General features: G+C 43.1%; 1 protein-coding gene across 1 annotated transcript in view; it reads left to right on the top strand.

Annotated features, from left to right (window-relative positions):
* HS3ST5 (heparan sulfate-glucosamine 3-sulfotransferase 5) overlaps nucleotides 1-21,751 on the top strand; it is a 355,487-nt gene that overhangs the window by 134,398 nt on the left and 199,338 nt on the right. The window contains exon 2 of the mRNA XM_088460426.1: nucleotides 15,623-15,793. The gene's annotated coding sequence lies outside the window, so the exon portion shown is untranslated. The remainder of the gene's footprint in view (nucleotides 1-15,622; nucleotides 15,794-21,751) is intronic.

Genomic DNA, 21,751 nt, shown 5'->3' with positions numbered 1-21,751 from the left:
CCAACTACAGTATATACCCACCAGAACATTGCTTTGTTCACAACTGCGCTGAATATATTTACATTATAAGCTTCTACAGATCTCTTATAGTCCTTTTTTTTCCTTTTTTGGCCCTCCCAAATTTCTACTTTCCAATGAGGGAGTGGGAGGGGAGAAAGGCAGCTGCTATGAGTCTGCAAGTGAGAAGGCCCTGGAGTGCCAGGTCACAACAGCAGTGACCTCTTCTAGGTAGACACTGAAAAGGGCGCATTCACAGTGTATGCTTTCACAGGAGTGTATATGGTCTGAAGTGACTACCACTCTACACAAAAGAGGGCCCAGTAGGCAGCACCTACCCGTTACCCAGATTTTGCTGTTGAGCCCTACGACACACTTTTCTACACTATTTTGCAACCGATTACTCCAATAATGTTGTTTTTATATTATAAGATGGTGATGAAGCTTTTTTAATAGAATGAAATGCATTGGGACTGATATTGTATGTGGACTTCCCCCATGGACAGATAAGCCCATTCTTGTTTATACTTTATTTTATGTGCTACTTATCATTTGTTTTTCACTGCTAAATAACATTGTTTTTTGTACCAAAATTTTCAAAATGGAGGATTACCTTTTTTGGGGACTAAGCTTTTCCTAATGCAATTCACAGTATATGTTACTCTGTACTCTATTTGCAGTGTTGAAACATTACACACTATGTTGCATTTCTTTTTTCTGTGTACCCTGATTCATATGACTGAAGATAGAACAAAATAAGTTTTGGATCTTTTCATTCATTTATTACACTACACACTGGGTGTTAATAAATAACAAAAATAGACACTATTAGGCGCTCCTAAATTCTTTGTTTTATATAAATATTTTATACTAGCCGATGTACCCGGTTTCACCCAAATAGACCTTAGATATTTACTGTTTCCATTTCCATCTCACCACTCCAATAATACATTAATCCTTCACCTCTATAGTAATGCATCACTGCTATTGTAAGGCAGTTACCTTCCCTCACCTGTGTTTTAACACATTTTTCTCTCTTACCTTTGTAGTAACACATTTCCTTCCCTCAAAATTCAAATAGGGGAGCCACACCAACTGCCAGTGATGTTTGGCAGCACTCAGGGTGACAGTTGGTGTTTGAATATGAACTGTGCTACAGCCACGATGAGACAGTCAGTCAGGACATTGCACAGGAGGAGGAAATATTTTAGCCCTTTTCGCCCCCTTAAAGCTGCATACACACATAAAGATTTTCTATTCAACCATCCAACTAGTTGATTGGTTGGAATGAAAATCTGGTAACGTATTGGAGTAAATGATGATCAGCAATTTGCTCCTAAACAGATGAAAATGGTCAGACAAATTTGTTAAATGTTTGATATAAACATTTTGTTCAAACAACAGTTTTTGTCCATTTTCTGGCGTTTGGGAGCAATTTGCTGATTGCCATTTGCTTACATACCTTACCAGATTTTCATTCCAACCAATCCACTAGTTGGCTGGTAGGACAGAAAATCTTTATGTGTGTATGCAGCTTAAGAGTCGACTTTTGAAAAAATCCCTTCTTAGTGGGCACCTACGTCATGGAAGGTATATACTCCCAATTCATGTTTTTAGATCCAGGGGTTTGAGCAGGGCATTGATAGTCAGTCAGTCAGTCAGTGAGTCAGTCAGGACATTACATTGTATATATGGTCAGGAACGCCTGCATTTCTGCAACCACCCACCGTCACCATTCCCAAACAATCACTGCCTGTCAATCACTCTGCGATGGCTGTGCATGGTCTCCGTGACCGCAATGCGATTGCAGCTGTTCCTTCGCACACATGCACTGTGATGCATATGTATGCGCAGTATGCAACAGTCGGCCAACTGCAAGCGCTGTTGCAGATATGACTCTTAATGAATCAGGCCCTGAGACTGTTACCTTTGCAGACTAGCTGCCCATTATAGAGAGAGCCCAAGAAGTGAGGTAGTGCCCTGTATGGGGGCTAGGTCAATTATTATTTTGTATTTGCTTGCTTTTAGTAAAGCACCATTTATTTAATTTAACCTGAAAGCTGCGTGTGGACCCCTATTATGCACCTAGATACTGCACCACTGACCCCTCTGCCAAGCGAAATTACCCCAGTATCTCGATTTCGCACAGGAGAAATTTTATAACAACCTACACCATTTCACCACAGTCCCATGCATCTCACAACAACCTCTTGCTTCTCACTCCTTCCCCCTGCATCGCACAGTAGTGTCCTGCTGCTCACTACTACTCCCTGCATTTCCCTGCATTTCACCACAGCATCCTATATTTACCACAACCCCTTGCATCTCACCATAGGCCCCTTCTTTTAACCACAGTCCCCTCCATTACCCTACAGGTCTCTGCATCTCGCCACAACCCCCTGCTTCTCACTCATTACCCCTGCATCTCACCAGTGTCACCACATGCCCCACTGTTGTTGCTCTGCAGCTGACTGGGGCTCAGCTACTGGGATGTGCTGGGAAGGACAGGAGGATCATGGATGAGAGATTTGTATTGCAGCTACCATAAGCATTATCATCAGCATGTCCCTGGGGGGTGGGGCACATATGCATATTTCTGCAGCCTCCATGTGCACCCCTCCCCAACTGCTGAACATGGTGATGAGCAAAGTCCTCTTTGCACAATGTTCCCTATATTTCCTGGGCTTCCTGTTGAGCTTCCTCACCGTGGTGCCCCTGTCCGAGAACAGCTCTGACTTCCATGGGAGGCTCCCTCTTATCACTGAGGGCATGTGTATGTAGATGGAACGTCACGCCGAAGAGTGAACACTTCACTGTGGAGTGGTAACCAGAGTCCTCCTGCAGCTTCAGCGCAGGGATGGACATGGGAATCCGATGGCTCCTAACCAATGTTTTTGTTCCAGTGGTATTGTTTTTACCATTTTATGGTGATGATCCCATGTTTGCCACCATCAAATGGAAATCATGTAATGGTGTTGTGATGGTTGTTTGTTTTTATTAAATTCCTGATAGTTATGGTTCCCCTGGTTTCTTCCCGGGGTTTGGGTACAGAATGCTGGCACTCAGGATCACAGCAGTGAGAACCTAATGTCAGCAGCCCGACTGAACTAGAATACCAACACTTGCTGGTAAGTACCCAAACCCTTCCCCATACTCTAACCCCTAAACCTAAACCTTCCCCTTGCAGCCTAAACCTAACTTTCCACCTGCAGTCTAACTGTAACTCTCCCTCTCTGCAGCCTAACCCTCCCACTAGTGCCTAACTCCAACCTGAATTCTTACTGTTGGGATTACAGTGGTCAGTATGCCGGCGCTTGGATTCTGAGTGCAGGCATCCAGACTGCTGGATGTCAACTACATCCCCTACCTGGCTACTGTGACTGCATCAGGGCATCTTCATGGGTTCATTGGAGGCTGTCTCTCACTCTCTGTCTGTCTGAGACGTGATCCTGCTCAGTTCCTGACTCCTTTCCTCTCTCTAGGCTGCTGCTAAGGGCACATTGCTAGCTCTGATTGGCTCTCACTTTGCTGTTTCAGCACAATGGACAGCTACACTGCTTCAGCTTGGTGTAAGATTTGATTTTTTTGTGTGACTGCTTCACTATAATAGTGACTGCTCGGCTGCCATTTGCCACAGATGAATGGTTTATACACCTAAACTTTCCTCGACCAATGCTGTACAGAATAGTGTAAACCTTATCAGACTTGTCCAGTAGTTGAAGAGATTTGCCCGAACGAACACACAGACCTCAAGAACTGGGAGCTTTATTTTATATATATACATAAACCAAAAGCAAAGCAAGCCGCACTCACATCAATCCCGATCCATAGCAGCAACTGGGGTCTTCCTAAAAGGACTTCTAACTATATATATTATATATATATATATATATATATATATAATGTATATATGTGTGTAAACTTCATAGCTATATATATACATGTATATATATATATATATATATATAAAGCAATATAATGACTGGCACTCCACTAAAGTCAAATAAAAATCTTGCCTTGGTGCCCTCCCGGGTGTGGTGTACACCTTTGAGATATATGGTTTACAGGGCGGCACTCCCAGGACTTCCAAACGGTAATGTAATAGAAGGACAATTAGACCATCATGTAGCCTTTTATTACATTACTGTTTGGAAGTCCTGGGAGTGCCGCCCTTTAAACCATATATATATATATATATATTATATATATATATATATATATATATATATATATATCACTTGCTCATGTATCTTGACAGAGGTCCATGTGTGGGACCAAGACGTCGATGCTACTGCTGTGAGGCTGTAATTTCAATATGCTGATGTGATTGAATAAAACACTACCTTTATGAAGACTGGTGAGTGCACCTCTTATTAACTAATTTATTTATATATATATATATATATATATATATAATCATTCCAGTAGGCTGCACTCGCTGGAAATAATATATAATCCGGGGTGCTCCATTAAAGACAAAAAAAATGTAAACGAACAAGGATGGGCACTCACCAATCAGTAAAAAGTATTTATTGTTTACTCACAGATCACACTGGAGGGGGGGCAACTCAGGTAAAATAGAGCCAGTTTGTACAGGGACCTCCAAATTGCTTCTTTTTCCTGCCAGTACAGGTATGGACTGTCTGACATGCCTACTTGGATGCTGTCACCGATGTAATCCTTTAACAGACAGACGCACGCTTGTCGCTGCTGCTTTGAGGATGCAAGTGCGGCTACAGCCCACACAATTCACAAAGACAGAAAAAAAAAAAAGAATATTTTTATTGTGTGTGGAGCGCACATTGAGGGTTACGCCACCCTTTAACAGACAGACGCACGCTTGTCGCTGCTGCTTTGAGGATGCAAGTGCTGCTACAGCCCACACATTTCACAAAGACAGAAAAAAGAAGAAGAATATTTTTATTGTTTGTGTAGCACACTTTGAGGGTGTCACCACCCTTTAACAGACAGACGCATGCTTGTCGCTGCTGCTTTAAGGATGCAGGTGCGGCTACAGCCCACACATTTCACAAAGACCGAAAAAAAAAGAACAATATTTTAATTGTTTGTGTAGCACACTTTGAGGGTGTCACCACCCTTTAACAGACAGACGCACGCTTGTCGCTGCTGCTTTAAGGATGCAGGTCCGGCTACAGCCCACACATTTCACAAAGACCGAAAAAAAAAGAACAATATTTTTATTGTTTGTGTAGCACACTTTGAGGGTGTCACCACCCTTTAGCAGACAGACGCACACTTGTCACTGCTGCTTTGAGGATGCAGGTGGAATCTAGACGGGATTTGGAACCGGGGACACACTACCTCCATCAATTGTCTAAATCCCACTGCACTAATGGCGGATACCGGACGCACGTCTAACACCAACATAGCAGTCAAGGCCTCAGTTATACGTTTTACTTCAGGATGACTGCTGTCGTACTTCATCCTCATCGCTAGGGACTGTTGGAGGGTCAATTGTTTAGTAAAAGTAGTGATGTTCCTACTTCCTCTCTGGGATGATGAACAACTCCCAGCAGCAGCAATAGCACTAGGAGGAAGTGGTTCTGGATCTTTCCCTATTTTATTTTTATCGGAGAAAGTTTGGTCCTCCATTTATGTTATATTGATATATACGTGCGGCTAAAGCGCACACAAACACAGAAAATATTTTTTTATTTTTGCTGGAGAGTAGTGCACTTTGTGGGTTACACCACCCTTTAAGAAATGAGCCAGCTGGCTCTTTACTTATGGGACACAGGCGCACGCTTGGCGCTGCTCCTTTGTTGATGCACGTGCAGCCACAGTGCACACAAGTCACAAACACAGAAAATATATATTTTTTTGGTTTGGAGTGTACTTTGGGGGTTACAGCACCCTTTAACGGTCAAGCCAGCCGGCCCTTTACTTATGACACAGGCGCACGCTTGGCACTACTTTGTTGATGCACGTGCGGCTACTGCGCATACAATTCACAAACACAGAAAATAATTTTTTTTTTGGTTTGGACTGGAGTGTACTTTGGGGGTTACAGCACCCTTTAATGGTCAAGCCAGCCGGCCCTTTACTTATGACACAGGCGCATGCTTGGCACTACTTTGTTGATGCACGTGCGGTTACTGCGCACACAATTCACAAACACAGAAAATATTTTTTTTTTTGGTTTGGACTGGAGTGTACTTTGGGGGTTACAGCACCCTTTAACGGTCAAGCCAGCCGGCCCTTTACTTATGACACAGGCGCACGCTTGGCACTACTTTGTTGATGCACGTGCGGCTACTGCGCACACAATTCACAAACACACAAAAAATATTATTTTTTTAGCACTTGGGGGGAGCGCCCCTGATGGACAGAGCACCCCCTGGACAACACTACAGCACCCCTTTAGGACTGGGACACTGCACAGGACTTTGGAGTGGACACAGCCCTTATGGAGAACTGACTGCACAACACAGTCCAGCCAGCCCCTATGGACTTTGAAGTAGTGGACACAGCCCCTATTAACAACAGCAGCACAGCACAACACAGCCAGCCCCTATGGACTTTGAAGTAGTGGACAACAGCAGCACAGCGCAGCACAGCACAGCACAACACTACTCTGCACTACACTACACTACACAGCCCAGCCAGCCCTAACTCCCACCCTCCCTCTTCACTGTCCACAGCCGAGTGAGAAAATGGCGCCGACGCGGGTACCTTATATAGGTTCCAAGACCCGCGAGACTCGGAAGGCGGGATGATGACGTTTTGCCTCGATTTCAGATCCGAGTCAGGCGGGAAAAGTCGAGCCTGACTCGGATCTGCCTCGGATCGGGGGGGCTCGGGGGGGTTCGGATTTCAGAAATCCGAACCCGCTCACCCCTAGTTTATATATATATATATATATATATATATATAGCTACTGTATGTAAAATTGAGTGTGTAATACTATTCTTTAGAGTTTATACTACAGTATCACTTCTATTCTTTTTTCCTCTGAGCTACTTCAAACAATCTTGTGATTAAGCGCGCTCTATTATTTCCTGGAACCATGGGTACAAAATTATTATGTTAAATTTACTGTTTTAGAGTGTTTGTAGATCCCTTACATTGTTGAGAGCTGTCTTGTGGTTAGCATCTGTTAATCTACATATGAAACATATTTTATCACTGCTTCCATTCTTCAAGATATAGCATTGAAAGTATATTGTGCTCCTATAACTAACGGCATTACTTTGCCTGGTGTTGAGAGCGTAAGGTTACTGTTACTTACATTACCACTTTGCAAAGCGGTATTTCATGACAAAGATCCAGACTCTTGAATTTATTTCATTCAGCTTTTATTTAAACATTTACTGTACATCTGTTACATTTGTTTTTAGATTTTCATATTTTATTCATGACATGTTGACTCTTTATACAGGGTTCAGCTGTAATGCTTCTGTGTTTACAATGCTCATGTTTCTTTTGCTGGATGGTTTAATTAGAGGGCAATAATTATTATAATTACGTAGTCAATCAACTACAGGCATGCCCAAACACGCTCTTCACAAACATGAGTCACAGCATTTAGAGATAATGCACAATAAATATAAAATATATAACGGAATTGTAACATGTTACATAATATTGCTTTATGCAGAAAGGGTAATTTAATTCTAATTCAAAGCCTCTATATTTAATTCAGGTACAGAATTAGAAAAGTATTTAGGGCCTGATTCAGAGGCACTCGCTGTTTGCGAGCGCTCGCTCTGAATCAGAGCATTTTATTTGTTTGTTTGTTTCGGCCTCCAGGACGCTTGCAAAGCTGTGGGTGACCACCCCACAGCTAGTGCAAGCGGCCTGGCAATGGTCGCGATCGTTGCGACAATCGGGCTTGCGTCGAGACCCTGCGGGAGGGTTTTGGGTCCTGCAAGTCCGAGTGGACTTCCTGCTCTAATAGAGCAGGAAGTCCACTACTGACATCACGAGTAATGTCAGTAGGGCCACCCACAAACGGCAGGCGTTCCTAAGAGAACGCCTACGTTTGTGCAGCCACCCCCCCTCCCCGCCTACAAAACAGGGCAAGCTGTCAATCAATATCGACGGCCGCCCCGACTTGTAGTGAGCCCCGGAGCGACGGAGCTGCCGTCGCTAGCTGGGGCTCGTGCATGCGCACGCCGGAGGCGGCGCATGTGCAGTGGGGGAACATCAACCCGCTTGAGAGCGCTGTGCACTCGCGAGCGGGTCTGAATCAGGCCCTTAGCCCACAGTTTACAAGCCAAGATCTCTCATGGTTCTACACCTAAAACACCAAAGAAGAATAAAAGCATTGTCCTGTTTGGTTTATTGCTAGATGCAGATTTGGACACCATTCTTCTTGGGCCATCTGCAAGGTCAATAATAAAAATATTAAAATGTTATTTTTGTTTCATTTCATAATTTGCTTTTATAACATGCATTTTGCTACATACTAAGGAATTATGGAATTTTATTCTGTAGCATATAATCTAAGTCTCTGAACATCATTTACTATGGCTCTCGCATGGAGTTTACAGTACCTTTTAAATGCTATATGAATTTATTAGGGATGAGTGGGTTCGGTTCACAGAGAACCAAACCCACCCGAATTTCGGGGATCCGGGGCAATCCGAGATAAGCTCGGATCTCCCTGCCTGCCCCGGATCCCTCACCCGAGGCAAAACCTCATGATGCCGCTGTCGGGTCGCGAAGTTTGTATTGAGCGGGCATAACGCTGATTGCCTGAGAGAGCCGTCTGTCACTGCTCTCAGCCAATCAGCGCTAAGCCCATTTAATATGCACACAGGAAGCAAAACAAGATGGCGCCCGCCATCCCTCGCTGCCTGACACTGCCGGCACCTCCACTGGCAGCATCCCCTGCTGCCAACACCACCGCTGCCGGCACCCATGCAATGCTGCCCAACGTACTGAGGACACCTTTAGCGACCCCACACTGCTGACACTACCAGCACTCCCACACTGAGGACACCACCAGCAGCCCTGCACTGCCAACACTGTCAGCACACATTCACTGAGGACACCGCTGGCAGCCCCGCTCTGTCGACACCGCCGGCACCCTGCATTGAGAACAACATTGCACTGCCGACACAGTCAGCAAACCTGCACTGAGGACACCACTGGCACCCCCGCACTGCCGACATCACCAGCACCCTGCATTGAGAACACCCCTACACTGCCGACACAGTCAGAAAACCTGCACTGAGGACACCGCTGGCACCCCTGCACTGCCGACATCGCTGGTACCCTTCACTGAGGACACTGCCAGCACCGCAGTACTGCCATTCCATGTACTGAGGGCACTGTCAGCAACCCTGCGCTGCTGACACTGCTGTCACTGTAAGTGCACTATTGGTGTATCCAACCCACACTGTATAATACATTGTATCTGTGTTGGAAATGGGACCTGAACTGCCACATGTTAGTGCCGCCCACTGTGTCGCTTAGCTTAGTCAGACAGCTAGCTGGATGCAACCTTTTGGCCTTAACTAGATGAAAAAAATAATATTGTGAGGTGGTCAAAATTGATTAGAAATGACTAGAAATAAATGTTATTGAGGTTAATAATACTGTAGGAACAAAAACAGGCCCATTTTATGTGATTTTAGCTATTTTTATGATATTTTAAGAAAAAATCCAGATCCAAAACCAAAAGCGAAAAACAAAACACCAAGGAAAAAACAAAAACCAGATTCAGATCCAAAACCAAAACACGAGGGTCGGCGCACATCTCTAGAATTTATAACCAATATTGATATTAAGCCAGGCTTATTATGAGTCAGAATATGGTAAAAATTGATATCTGCATCCATGAGGAGAGATCCATCTGATTTACAATCAGGCCCATAAAGATGGCAACTATACTGGGATGCAAAAACGCAGCTCTGCCGCACAAATATTTATTTATACTTGCTCATGCATCAGCTTACACAACTAGATGGTGTCAACAGTGGCGACCAAACTTTTTTGTCTACGTCCTTAGTTGCTGGACCGCACTATGGAATGCACAGAGGCTACTTCTGGTTCATTCCTTTGTCAGCCCCTGAAGGGTAAAACTGATTGGATGAATCTTATACACCGTGGAGACCCTTAATGCCGGAAACAGCTGCACAAGGAACTGGAAGTAGTTGCTGTGCATTTCATAGTGCAATCTAGCAACCAGGAAGTACACAGTTATCCTTATATCAGAGCAACAGAAGCTCTAGGCCGTGTTTACACTATACATCCGACAAATTTTGAATGCTTCTATCTCTGAAGTTTGCTTTACAACGTTACAGGTCCGACTTCCTTCGAAGACCTTAGGACTGTGGATGGGGAAGTTTGTCACACTTTTCGTGAGGCCTGTCTGTGGGGATGTTTGTTGGAGGATGATGTGTAAACAAACATTCTTAAAATCCCGGGCAACGCCGGGTACTCAAGCTAGTAAAAAATACAAATTAAAAACAGCATATTTTTCATATGATGTGCCGCACATAAATAGAGATGTGTTCGACTCCACTTTATAACAATATGCGCCAGGTTTACACCAAGCACATACAGTAGATAGGTGCCCATATTTTTAACAATTTGTTTAGGTAGTGAAATGCACATTCGCTACTAGGCATCATTGAATCTGCAAAAAAAACCCTCTAATATGGCAGATCAACTCTACAGTACATCTCTTGTAAGAAAAAAAATGAATAAGACACACGCACAAAAGCATAATATATTCCTAAGCAACAAAGAAAACACCTATCAGTGTCAGCGGTGCATTCATAATCAGCCAGTCTTAGTGCTGTGACTGTCATCGTCCTCAGCTTACTTGCACCTGCACTTGACCACCCACAAATAATACAGCTGTCACAGTGCATCTGGTCGCCAGTCTGCATGTGTTCACAATTACATAAACACAATCTTACTGTAATCGGCATATGTTAGAATGTTCCTTCTCTGCCTTGTCTATCCAGACACAGGCAGGCATAATTGGCAGAATCTTGCAGGTTTGTATGTTTCCTTTTTCTGGGTATGCACAGAATGATTTTGCTCAAGATAAGTTACACAAACTGGTGTCACTCTGTATCAGCCCCCTTGTATGCAGTGACCCGCAGAACTGAAGAGAGAATGAACATTCTTGTTTGTTTTTTTTCAAAGCCATTGTGGTGGTGAATAGAGGACAAAATATGAAAATTCTGTCAATGTCCCAATATTTATGGACCTGGCTGTATGCTCTTTGTAAGTTCAATACAGTATTTAATTTTTATATACTCTTGTTATACGGAATCTGTATGATAAATTTAAAAAAAAAATCCAGCCAAATCTTTAAACCCTGTCATGCAAAATATTTATTATCTATACATTTTAAATTTAAGTTATAAATTGCCGCCTCTATTTATATCTGCTGATTTGATGGTCTGATTCAGCAGAGGTTGCATTTGCTATCGCAGCTGATAACATGGCAGTAGCTGTGTTAGCACTAATATGGTAATGCAGCAGGAGGTGTCATGCTTCCTGCATGCATTACTGATCCAATTGGATCATCTGCGTGATCCTTGGCTGGCTAAGTGACCCATGGGGTCATGCAAGCTGGCCACCACAGATGCACAAAAGAGGCCAGGAAATCTCCATCAGCCAACAGAGATCCTGGCCTTGTCACTCCCCTCCAATGGCAGCGATACGCCTCCGGTTTGGGAGACATAGGCAGTCACTGCCCCCTCCCCGCCCAGAAATGGCAGCAGACTGTCAATCACTGACAGTCTGCTGCCAAACTCCGTGCGACACTCATCGCATGCATGCCGGAATTAATAACGCCGGTATGCATGAAGAAAATCACAAAGGACAGCTCGCCTGATAAGAATTGTCCTTTGCGAGAGAGGGAGTTCTGGGGCTATGGCACAGAAGTCCCTCTGCGCATGTGCAGAATGACGTGCGCGCTGCCAGGGGTGCTGGGATGCATCCGATTATATCCCCCTCAGCACTTTGCGGAAAGAAAGCTATAGGCTTCTATTTGGCAACCCATCAGGACCGAGCTGCAGAAAGCTTTGCTTGTCACACTTCAGAAATGCGTTCAATTCCCAAAAAACTTCATATTCGGGGGTTTGACACATCCCACCACAATCTCTTGTTACCCAACTCTTGCACTTGATAAATTATCAGAACTGATCTTGGCAAGGCTATACCTATAGCGAAGCCCTTTCACATAGAATGCTATGTATACTTGGTACACATTGCCTTCGTAATTGGTTGTCCCTAGGACTTAATCTGGAAGTAGTGATAGTTTATCAAGTATGGTTTTACAGAAGTAACTAGATGATACAAATCTGCAAGGACCACCGCAAGGTACCAGATGAGATGCGGGATGTAATGTGAAAGGCAAAAAGCATACACAATTCAGTAGTCAGGGCCATGGAGAATTCTGGCCAATGTGTCCATGGAGACTACAGGTGCTGAGCAGCAGCACTCTTCTCTCTCCCTACGCAATTTGCAGCTGCACTGCTATACAGCGGCCAGTGGTAGCGGGCACGGAAAAGTTTTACAGGTAGGGATGATCACATTGATTGCCCCTCACCTGGATCTGTTCCTGCCTTAGTAGCACTGCCAAGTCCCTCTCAGCAGCTGCCCCAGGCCCCCACCTGATCCCTCCAACTCAGCACACCTGTCAGCAGGAGAATGTATAATTGACAAGGCCACAAAAAAGATAATCATAATAGAATGAATCGAATACAGAGTGTAGTACCCAAAGGTAACCAGCAGCAGAATTCAGCAGTGGAGAGCAATATGACTGTCACACAGTTATGAGATGAATGCAAAATGAAGTAATTTTAATACATATAGTAAGTAATGGGGAAAAAAAAGTCATGTTCACAAGTCTGAAAGCAGAAGAGTCAAAAGCTGAGGTCGGTCACAGTGGTGTACAATTACCGAATCTGGGTGACTTAGCAGAAGTCAGTTCAGGACATGTACAATGCAGAGTTTAGGTTACAAGCAAGGGTCAGGAATTCAGCAGAGCAGCAGACAAAAAGAGCACCGGAAAACTAGTATGTAAGTGCTATGATAAGCAAAGTACTCCCGCTGGAGGCTGCTATTTTAAAACCAGAATGAGACCATCCCCCAGATAAGCAGAGCATGTATAAAGATGAGGTGACAGCGTTTATCTAGGATACATAGTAAAGCAAAATAGGACTGTTAGTAGTGAGAAAGCAACCCCACAGAGGGGCTTATGCAGAGTTAGTTGCAGAGCAAAACATGACAAATATGCTCCTTGGCCAAACCATGTTGCCTTGCAGTGGGGCAAATTTAAAATGAGCAGACATATTTATAGATGGTAAGATGTTTGTATCAGTTCTATTCTAAATGTATCTTTAAAACCAAAGCGACCCAGTATTTGTATGCTACATGCCAAAGAAGCCCGTCATTTCCCTGCAAACAGATACGTGTGACGCTGTTCTTTCCTTATGTTTTTGTTGCTTTACTCCTAAACCTGGGTAAACACTACACAATGGTGTACCAGCCAACGGGGCAACACAATGTAATGATACACAATGCACAATGCGGTGTACGACGGCACAGTGTTTCATTCCTTGTTGAATTTAGCAGCATGAACTCATCCATCGCTCCTTCCCATCCCCTGTGCAGCATGGCCAATGGGACAATGCGATGAGTTATCAATCCACACGATATATAATTCTGATCCATATCGGAACGATGTATTGTGCAATGGATCACATAGTGTGGACACAGTTTAACTCTGCATAAGCTCCAGAGTGTGAATAACCAAAAAACAAATGCAGTTACCTGCTGTTCCTAGCTTCTCCCACAGAAATGTGTTTAACAATATTTTATTATATTTTATTTACCCATCTAAACATAATAGAAATTAAAAAATGAAAGTGCCTTTATCACCAATTTTTTGTAGAATGTGTTTTGAAGTCTTTAGAAAAATATTGTTATTGGTTTTAATGTTTTTAGTTAATCTTGTGCTAACTTCTTTGTTCAGAAATCGTATATTCTTTCTATAGTCAAACATTTACTTTATAAACAACTTACTGTATCAAAAGTAACTTATTAAAGGTCATTTAATCATAGTTTTCAATGGTCAAATCAAAAAGCCTTTTTTATTTGCACAAATGTGCCTAACTGGATTTTTAGCATTTAATACCCACATCCCATTATGTGTAACTGCCCCTGGAGATAAAAATATATGCCCACTTCTGTGAGATTACAGGTCTAAATGGTGGACAAACATAATGACAAGATTTCACACTCCTGTTTACTAGCACTTTGGGCCTGATTCAGAGCCGCTCGTAAGCGGCCGCTCGTTCGCTCCGAGCGATGTTTGCCCAACTGCGCATGCATACGGATCGTTATACGCATGCGCGAACCAGTCAGTGCGGCCGAAATTTGTTTGTTCGCTAAACAGCGAATGCCTGCTATTTTGAGTGACAGGAGGAGGCGTATGTGGGTGGTAACAGGGGAAGGTGCTTGAAAACGGGGAGTGGAGATCCGAACGCAGGCTTGCTTAAAGGTCAAAACGGGCGTTTTAAGGGTGTGCATAATTAATACAGGAGCGTCATTGACCACGTCACTGGGTTATTTTACAGCCAGAACTGCTCGCAAGATTGTGGTAGCAAAAACCAACCACAAGAATAGCGAGCAGTTCATACGCTGGTCGATGTACTCGATTAATCTAATAAATAGCGGACATGACGTAGGATGCGAGCGGCCAGGGGGCGTATTTTTCCAAAAAACGACCGCAAGTTTTGTTCGCTCGTTCAGACCTAGAGGCGTGAACAGACCGCAAAGAGCGAACGGTTCATTTGAATAGCCACCCCTATTTTCTGGACGAGCGAGCGCTAATTGCGTCCGGCTCTGAATCAGGCCCTTTTTCCCAACTCTCTTCATCATTTTCAACTTTTCTGTTTTACTGCTAAAATACTTATTGGTTCAATTTTTTTTGTGTGTGTGTCTTAATTAAATAATGAGTGAGTGGAATCTGGTCGACTTTTATTTTATGTGATATTTTTCAGTGTATGTTTTATTGCATTAGCCCATATTAAGTGAACCTAGAAAGTGTAAATACTGTAGTATCCAATTTAAAGTAGAATCCCAGTTACATGACATTGGAAAATGCTCCTTCATTATATTTCAGTAATAAGGCCACTGACTATGATCTTTAACTTTCTGAAGAGGAATTTTATGGACCATTATTAAATTCCCTGACTTCTTGTCACTACCACATTTCCTGAATCTGCGTTATAAAGTGTCTATAACAAAATCCACATAGTTGCACTAAATTTTCCTATATAGTATATAGACATATTCATTAAAGGAGCTTTACTTAGCCACTGTGGTAGGTGTGGTGGCGGTTACCTTCACCCCAAACATCACCCCACAGCATGGAATAGGCGGCCATAGACGTGTCTACTGTGAGAAACTTAGGTAACTAATTGTGACAGTCTATGAAGCAATACTTGATTGTGTGTAAACTGCAAAGTGCTTATCTAAGGATCCACTTATTCTACTTTTTAGTGTTCGTACATTTGAAATGAGATGCTACTTCTAATGCTAATGCTGTGCTACTTTCTATGTTTATTCAGTTCTCCCCTAATATATGCGAATACAATACAATAAAAATGTACTTATATATGTTTTTCAGACTTCCCAGACAGACGAGCTTCATTGTATAGCTCAAGCTTCTAGATGGCATTATGAAAACCCATTTAAACAAGGATAACGGTAAATAAAAGATGGTTTCCAGATGAATGAAGACTGATTTTCACTGATCTCAGTCAGATGAGAAGGGCTGGATGCACAGAAGAACACAAAGGTTGGTAAATGGAACAATATAATGTACTGTATTTTTTCATTTATTGGATTTTATGAATGCAGAAACATTTTATGTATGTTATATAAGTTTATAAAGTGTGATGTTACCAAACCAGATAGTTATAAATGCAAATGTTTTGGGTTAACAGTTTAGATCATAATACTTGATTTGTATTTTGTCTGAAGATTAAACACAATGGGATTGATCCAATTAGATGCGAGTTGGGTCCTGAGAGCCGGTCTCACGGCAAACTCGCAATGCAAATTACATTTGCAATTCAGTTTCAAACTCGCATTAATAATTTAGTGGAAATTCACATTTGTTTGTACACAGACCAACACGCAGATGAAAATGTAGGGAAAATGTTTATTTTAAGGTAAATGTTGGGAAATAGAGTAAAACCTCTGGTACACCCCCCAACCCCCACCAATGAATAATCAGGTACTTGGATTGTATAATTTAGGCAATTAAGACATGTCAGTTTTCAAATCAATTTCTCTAAACAGCTCAATAATGGGTTCTATGATGTGGAGGTGTAAATGATATAGGACAGGTATGTGGAGGTGTAAATGATGTGGGACAGATATGTGGAGGTGTAAATTATGTGGGACAGGTATGTGGAGGTGTAAATTATGTGGGACAGGTATGTGGAGGTGTAAATCATGTGGAACAGGTATGTGGAGGTGTAAATGATGTGGGACAGGTATGTGGAGGTGTAAATGATGTGGGACAGGTATGTGGAGGTGTATAAATGATGTGGGACAGGTATGTGGAGGTGTAAATGATGTGGGACAGGTATGTGGAGGTGTAAATGATGTAGGACAGATATGTGGAGGTGTAAATTATGTATGACAGGTATGTGGAGGTGTAAATGATGTGGGACAGGTATGTGGAGGTGTAAATGATGTAGGACAGGTATGTGGAGGAGTAAATTATGTAGGACAGGTATGTGGAGGTGTAAATGATGTGGGACAGGTATGTGGAGGTGTAAATGATTTGGGACAGGAATGTGGAGGTATAAATGTTGTAGGACAGGTATGTAGAGGTGTAAATGATGTGGGACAGGAATGTGGAGGTATAAATGTTGTAGGACAGGTATGTAGAGGTGTAAATGATGTGGGACAGGTATGTAGAGGTGTTGAAATGATGGCAGATGGGTTTTTTAACTTGCAGATGAGAGGTAAAAGTGTTTATTTAAACTTTTTACAAACTTGTATAACAACACTAAAAAACTACTCTATAGACACTTTTCTGTACCTCAAAATGCTGGCAAGACTTTCATTTGCTGAAAAACACATGCTTCCTATAATTTTTCCACCATTAATAAAAATTACAAATATCACGCATTTGACACCTTTTAAGAGCCTCCAGTGCTTTCCTTATGTCCACTATCTGCCTTCTATATGGGCCTGCTATCTCAGTTGTCACTTTTTGGGGGTTCCAAGGTGGTTACCCCACGTATTCATGCACTTCTTTCAGGTCGCATTTTTTAGAAAAATAGCGTACCCTCGCTTCCACTTTCACGAATTTGCATTTATAATTGGATCTCGCATTTCCCGGGCGCTCATATTCGTGCGATGTCTGCGGCTTTCGCAAGCTTGCTCCTAATTGAATTGACTCCAATAAGTCTACCTTTAAAAACAGATGCTGGATAGATGTCACATTATAATTTAAACTATTTATGAACAGTTAACATGTTTTAAGATTGTAACCATCAATACAGGGAATAAGTAAAGTCCTTAATGGACTTCAGTTTGAGTTGAACACAATTACCAGACCAAAAGTGCATGTAAAGTGTGGACCCTGGTACTTGGTTATTTAGTGTTGCATGTATCTAAGCCACATTAAGATACTCTTTAATGATGCTAAGCATGTCTTGTCAGTACACCTGTCATAATCATCATCATCATCTACTTTAACATTTTATTTTTGCTAACACTGCAAAGCTTTGTACCGATGAATATTTGTTCTGTCTCTGTTTGGTGCGCTACCTTTGCACATTTTCAATGATATTGGATTTTATGTGCATGTAAAAGTGCATTTATAGCATTCCTGGTAGATGCAAAGAGCAGCCCATTTGAAAGTAATAATCTTTACTAGTCTCTGTCACTTCCAAGACTCTAAGACTGTGTGAAAATCATTACTACATGCTAAACCAGGAACACACACCTATCTGTCTCACAGTCACCAAGAAGGCATCGCTCTAGCCAGCTCTTCTCATATACAGTAGCATTGTTTTGCTCCATTACAGTTGCCACCATCTTCACATGCTCTACGCTGTTCCCTGTATTTTCTCTGTGTATCCAAAATCTGTTAATTTTATATTGTATTTCTGTAGTACACTTTTAGGACCTTATGCAGAGATAAATGCAAATTGTCCACACAGGGATAATTTGCATTTCAACTGCATACAATTTCTCTTGTCTCTCTGACGCATGTGCACAAGTAGGCTATGGTTGCCATTTTCCCAGTGATTTCTCTACTGCACATGTGCAGATTGCACATGTGATTACAGCAGCGTCAGCAGAGAGGTAAGTATAGATTGTGGGTGCAGGGTGTTGGCCCCTATGGACCCAGTGGCTCATGTGTACCACACACCCTGCACCCTTTATAGATATGTCTATGTGTCCATATATGCTCCGGGATTGCTTGCATGGAAATAATTGCATATACATTCGCCCATATGTACTTTGTGCGCATCTTGCGGTGCACCTGCTCCCTTTTGATCCGTTTGTTTTGCTATATACAATGTGAATTACTTTGTGTTGGAAATGATGTGTGTGCAGGTGTTGATATTGCAGAGATATGTAGGCACACACCAGTGGATGCCTCAAACTATAAACAGCCCAGTTACTTTACCAGCGGCGTTGGTTTATTGAAGTATAGTAGGTACAGCCATACTCACTGTTACCAGAGCCGGCCCTAGGCATAGGCATTATAAGCAAATGCCTAGGGGCGACTCTGCATGCTAGGGGCATTCCAGGTCTGAGAGCTCTGCGGGCCTGCAGCTGCCTCTGCCTGTCTGTCCTCCTTCCCTCGCCGCCGCCTCTGCCTGCCGCTAGCTAGCCGCTGCTCCCAGACCCAGTCCCACCTACCCAGAGCCGGGCCCGCCAGGCGCCGGCGCAGCTACTCACGTGACCTATTTCCCCCAGGCTCAGCGAGCTGCCTCTATCAATGCTTTCCAATCGGACAGCGCAGCGGATGGCTAGGCCAGTCATGTGACCGGGATCCGCATCCACCCGGCCCTCAGTCTACAGGAACTAAGATGGCCACGGAGAAACAGTGAAAGGGTATGTCACTATGTTGTAATGTTATAGGGGAGTGTTAGTGCAGTAATAAAGGTATGTAGTGTGAAAGGCAGTGTACTGATGCTGTGTGAGGAGATAGTGAGTGTAGTGATGCAGTGTGGGGAATTAGTATAGTGATGTGTGGGAAGTGGTAGTGTGAGGATGTAGTGTGGGGAGGCAGTGTAGTGATGTAGTATGGGGAGACAGTGAGTGTAGTTTTGTAATGTGATATAATGCAGTGTGGGGAGGTAGTATAGTGATGTAGTATGGGAAGGCAGTGAGTGTATTGATGTTATGTGATGGAGTGTGAGGAGGTATTATAGTGATGTAGTATGGGCAGCAGTAGTGCAGTTATGTATTGTGATGATGTAGTGGTGGAAGACATTGTAGTGATGTAGTGTGGGGAGGTATTACGTGATATAGTGTAGTGATGCAGTATGTGGAGGTAGTGTAGACATGTAGTACAGTGATGTAGTGTAGTGTAGAGATGTAGTGTAAGGAAGTGGTAGTGTAATTATGTAGCATGGGGAGGTAGTGTAAAGTGCAATGTAGTATAGAGGTATAGTGATAGGCAGAGATAGTGCAGTTATGTAGAGTCAGGTTGTAGTGTAGTGATGTAGTTTGGGGAGGTAGTGCAGTGATATAGTGTGGGTATGTAGTGTGGGGATGTAGCATTGTCATATACAGCAGTGTAGGGAGGTAGAATAGTGATATAGTATAGGGATGTAGTGGAGTGATTTACTGCAGGGATGTAGTGTGGGGAGGTTGCGTACTGATATATTGGGCAGCAATGTAGTGCAGTGATATAGTGTGGGGAGGTAGTGTATTGATATAGTATATAGAGTATATGGAAGGTATTGCAGAGATGTAGTGTGGAGAGGTAGTGCAGTGATACAGTGTGGGGAGGTAGCGGAGTGATATAGTATATAGAGTATATGGAAGGTAGTGTAGAGATATAGGCATCTAGTTACTAAGCAGTGTTAGGAGACAGAGTGGAAAGTGATAAGAAAGTGATAAGGTGCCAGCCAATTAGCTCCTAACTGTCATCTCACAGGCTGTGTTTGAAAAAATAACAGTTAGGAGCTGATTGGCTGGCACCTTATCACTTTTCACTCTGTCTCCTAACACCGCTTAGTAACTAGACCCCATAGTATGGTAATGATAGTGTGGAGATGTAGTACAGTGATATGAAGGAATGTAGTGTGGGGAGGTTGCGTAGTGATATAGCGCAGGGATGTAGTGCAGTGATATATAGTGTGGGGAGGTAGCGTAGTGACATAGTATATAGAGTAAATGGAAGGTAGTGCAGAGATGTAGTGTGGTGAAGTAGTGCAGTGATATAATAATGTGGGGAGGTAGTGTTGCTGATTATACCTCCTGCGGCAGCACACAATAGGCCCTTCCTAAATTTCAGCTCCAGGCCCATGTGGACCTTAATCTGGCACTGGTGTACCTGTGTCCTTGTCTGTGCGGGCATGTGGTTACCTGTATGTGCACCTGTCTGTGGCTGTTTTGTTAACCCTTGGTATTGTATTTTGGGGACATATTGACAGATTTATATTAGGGATTCCAGTAAGAGAACATTGTTTCATCTACACCAAACATGTCAAACTCGTGGGCTGCATGCGGCTCCTATTGCATATTTTTGTGGCCCGCTTTAGCTATACTAGTGAAAGTGCAATGAGTTCCGGCTGCCGCTGGACTGAAGGAGGGGACCATACAGTGATATATAAAGGGGAATAACACAGCTTTTTATTTTCTTGCGGCGCACACACACTCTTAGACCTTGAATATTTGGCCCGGTTGGGATTTTGAGTTTGACATGCCTGATCTACACTTTTCTGTTCACTACTACCCCCTTCTAACCAAGCCATTCTCCACTAGCCTCTACCTTAATCCCTTCCGGTACCCCATTTCATAGGATCCATTTGTCCCTCCCCGTATCTGCCCCTGCTCCTACTGATTCTGCTCCTTCTCCTAGTTGCCAGCAATCCTGCCACAACCCCCCAATCCAATTATGGATGTCATATTGTCTAGTATGTACCCGGCATAAGATTGGTGGTGGGATTATCTACTAGGGGGCACCAGCCAAAATTTTGCCTAGGGAACCAAATTGGCTAGGGCTGGCTGTGACTGTTAGATACAGATGTGTCCACACACATCGAGCCTCCTTGCGCGTTAAACACCACTTCTAGTCGTGCCATGCCGTTGCGTGACTCAGTAGCACCGAGCGTCTTTTCGTGCAACGTTTTACCTTCAAATGAATCTTATTTACACAGCAGTGTGGATAGAAGGCACAGGCAGCTTCTGCTGATTAAAATGATATGTGGCTTATCTGTGTGCAACTATATTCTGTGTGTGACTGCAGGTGTATCTGCATGCAAAACCCTACATTACAGTGTCACAGCAGCTGACACTGTAATTTAGTATTTTGCATGCACCCTTGGTGGCCCACACACCCCAACCAAACTTGAAACAGACATTTTTATGATATTGTTGCCTGAGTAACAACTTACCTGTTCTATGGGGCATATTCATTTGGGCGCGAGGTTTAGCGAGGAAAAAACCTTGCACCCAATTTTGGTTTAATGCAGGTATGCGCGCTCCTGATACCCGTGGGAGCCAATTAAAAAAAACTGGTTGCAGGGTTTTCAGCTCTGAAAACCTTGCG

The sequence above is a fragment of the Taudactylus pleione genome, unplaced genomic scaffold, assembly GCF_031769625.1.
Source record: "Taudactylus pleione unplaced genomic scaffold, aTauple2 ptg000046l, whole genome shotgun sequence".
In the NCBI taxonomy this organism is placed as follows: domain Eukaryota; kingdom Metazoa; phylum Chordata; class Amphibia; order Anura; family Myobatrachidae; genus Taudactylus; species Taudactylus pleione.
Note: the sequence above shows the minus strand (reverse complement) of the source record. Positions and strands in the feature narration are given on the sequence as shown.